General features: G+C 47.9%; 1 pseudogene; it reads right to left on the minus strand.

Annotated features, from left to right (window-relative positions):
* Window positions 1-759: 759 nt before the first annotated feature.
* LOC113597794 (melanoma-associated antigen 10-like) lies at window positions 760-1,832 on the minus strand (annotated as a pseudogene).
* Between the last annotated feature and the right edge of the window lie 1,428 nt (window positions 1,833-3,260).

The raw sequence follows: 3,260 nt of genomic DNA on the forward strand, positions 1-3,260 counted from the left end.
CCAAGTGTATCTTTTTAATTTTCCAGAATGGTGGACTGAAAGGTATAAGCAAACTCAAGGATAAACCATCCTTTGTATTTTTCCCTCTGCTTATTGAACCCTTATACTTTACTACTTGGCTCTTTCACATTTCCAAGGAAATTTCTATTCCAATGTTACCTTGTACCAGTTTCCCTAAAAGATGGGAGGTTTCCCAAATTTTTGCAAAATATTAAAACTCTTATTCTTAAACCTGGAAAACCAATATATGTGTTACCGATGTCATTCAAAACTTAGAGTCTTTAGGGAATTAAACTGTCCATTAAAAGGGACATTTGGGGGTGCCTTGGTGGCTCAGTTGGTTGAGCATGCGACTTCAGCTCAAGTCATGATCTCGCAGTTCATGGGTTTGAGCCCTGCACCAGGCTTTGTGCTGATAGCTCGGAGCTTGGAGCCTGCTTTGGATTCTGTGTCTCACTCTCTCTCTCTCTGTACCTCTGCCCCATTCATTCTCTCTCTCTCTCTCTCTCTCTCTCTCTCTCTCTCTCTAAAATAAATAAACATTAAAAAATTTTAAAGGGACACTTGAAAAATATCAAAAGAAAAAAAGATGAACTTCTAAGTCACCCATACAAAACAGGAACACAAAGTTATTGTACACTGTGTTCTCCCCAGCCTGATCCTGACTCATTTACTCAAAACCAAGACTGCCCTCTTCAAATACAAAGTGATGATTCAGGCTCACTCTTCATTTGGGGTAAGAGAAGCTGCTGACCAATGCTATGCAACGAACATGGCAGTAGTATTATCCATAGAGCCAATTCTGGCCTGGGCCCTCTCTTCCTCATCTCTCAAATGCTAATACCAGCATGAAAAGGAAGTGGGGTTAGTCTCTTTGACCTTGGCCAAAAATTCCAGAACTTTCATCTTGCTGGTTTCAGCATGGGCCCTGGGACCCCACAGGAATTAATAACATGGAGGATCATGATTAGGCATCTGCTGATACTCCAGGTAATTCTCCTGAACCCAATATTTGGTGATGAGCTTCCTGGGCTCCCCATAAATGAAATGCTCCCTCTCAGCATACATTCCTATCATATTCAGGAAATCCCAGATGTCTTCCTCAGGGACACTGTTCCCCCCATGAAGATCACACCCAGGATGATTACCAGGAGATTGTTTCCAGGCATGTTCTGGTTGTCACTAAGCATCTTATGATGGGTAAGGAGGTCCAGTGAGTTGACAGGGACATAGGAGTGGATGGTGGGGTCCATTTCCTTCACATAAATGCCAAAGATCACCTCTAAACACTTAGAAGCTTTATTAAAGATCATAGAGAAATGTTTCCTGTACCTTTTCATGATAACCATCAGCATTTCTGCCTGTGTGACGGGCTCCTGCAATCGGTACTTAAGGATCATGAAATTCACTAAATCAGCTACCTTCTCATCTAGTGGGTCTGTGGGCAAAGATTCGGTGTCTGTTGAGGTCTGCGGGAAACTTGTATCTTCTTCTTCTTGGCTATTGGAGCCTCCTTCTGATGTGCTCCGTGTTACGGAGAAGAAGCAGGGGCTCTGAGGGTTCTGGGGAGGACTCAGTGTTGTGGCGGGCTCCTTCTCAGACTCCTCCTCCTCCACCTCCTTCTCCTCTTTGGAAACCGGGGTCACAAGAGAGGAAGGCAGGGAGGAGGAGGTGGAGGGATAGGAGAAATTGAAAGATCAAGAGGAGGAAATCTCCTCCTCCTCCTCCTCCTCAGCTGTGAGAACACGGGCCACCGCCAGGCCCTGTATCTCAGTTTGGGCCTGAAAGTCTGGCTCAAATGTGAGGCGCAGACATTTTGGAGAGTGAAACATGATGACTCTACTTGGCAACAGCAAGTAGAAGGTAGAAGTGTGAGTGTGATGGTGGGAGATCAGGTACCACAAGCCTGGAGAGAGAGGGAGAGGGGCAGTGGCCTCAGCAGAAAAAGATACTTTTGGCAGCTCTGGACAAAGGATGACTTACAGGTCTCCTCTTTAGGGGGTGCTCTAGGGCCCCAAAGGGCTTCTGGACTTATCATAGGAAGTGAAAAATCTCCCCAGGTTATAAGCAACCAAGAAAGCCTAGGGATTTACGGGTTGATGGTAGGCAGATGGGATCGGAAACTGTGGGCTCCCCTCTGTTCTGGCATGAGTAGATCCCTTAGTAGACATTCAGGGTCTACACCTTGAATCCTAGCACTGCCTGGGAGCCCTCTGTTCTGCTGACTGGAGGACACATGCTTTAGAACAAGGCCTTCACCACCCAGTTCCTGGAGCCCCTGTAAAAGGAATTGAGGGGCACTTCTGGATACAGATGGCAACCAGAGCCTCCTGTGTTCTAGGATGGGAGGTACCTTCAAGCCAAGATCCCCATTTCCTGAGACCCCAAAGAGGATATAAAGAAGTGGGATTATCTACCTGAAGGCCCTGCCTGGGACTTCTTAGGACTGAAAGTAAGAATGGGTTTCTGAGAATCTTCTCTGGAGTGGGAGATCCCCTCCGCCTTCCCTCAGAGTCCTCTTCCTGATGCTTGGTCGGGCCTGTTACTTCTCCCTCTGCTAATCTGAGGCTACACGCCTCAGAGAGAACCTCACCACTTTCAGCCTCCCAAGACGGAGGTACAGATACAGCACATCCAGCTTCTCTGCTGGGGCCTCACAAGGCTAAAAGGGACAAAGCAGTCTTGGATCTCCCTCTGCGTGGAGTGGAAGGTCCCCTAAATCTTCCCTCTTAATCATCAGCTTGATGCTTTGCAGGGCCTGGGACTCTTTTCTCTTGTGTACTGAGCCAGGCCCCTGCACAATAAGATTCACACTTCTCTGACAAGCCCCCTCCCCCACCCACTCAGATGGACAACTGGAAAACTCACCCCCATCACACATGGCTAAGCCTGGCTCAACTTCCCAGGCTGAGAGCATCTTAGGACTGAGTTCTGTGGGGCCCATTGTGTTCTAGGATAGCAGGTGCCCTTAGTTCCCTTCAAGATGTATATTTTTGCCCTGTCTGGGCCTGAACTCTCTTTCACAGAACCAATGATGAGTCCCTCAGGCCAAGATTTCCATGTCCATATGATGCATGAAGAGGTAAGGAATGAGTCTGCTTGATACTCCTGCCTGGAGTGTGCCAGGGCTAAGAGCAGGGGCATGGCAGTGCCTGGCAGCTCCCTATGTTGAAAGTTCCCCTGAGTCCTCTCTCAAGAGTCCTCACCTTGAATCTTGGCACTGCTTGGGCCCCCTTTCCCTGCTTGCTTGAGTGTGTCCT

This window comes from Acinonyx jubatus, chromosome X (genome assembly GCF_027475565.1).
Source record: "Acinonyx jubatus isolate Ajub_Pintada_27869175 chromosome X, VMU_Ajub_asm_v1.0, whole genome shotgun sequence".
NCBI lineage: Eukaryota > Metazoa > Chordata > Mammalia > Carnivora > Felidae > Acinonyx > Acinonyx jubatus.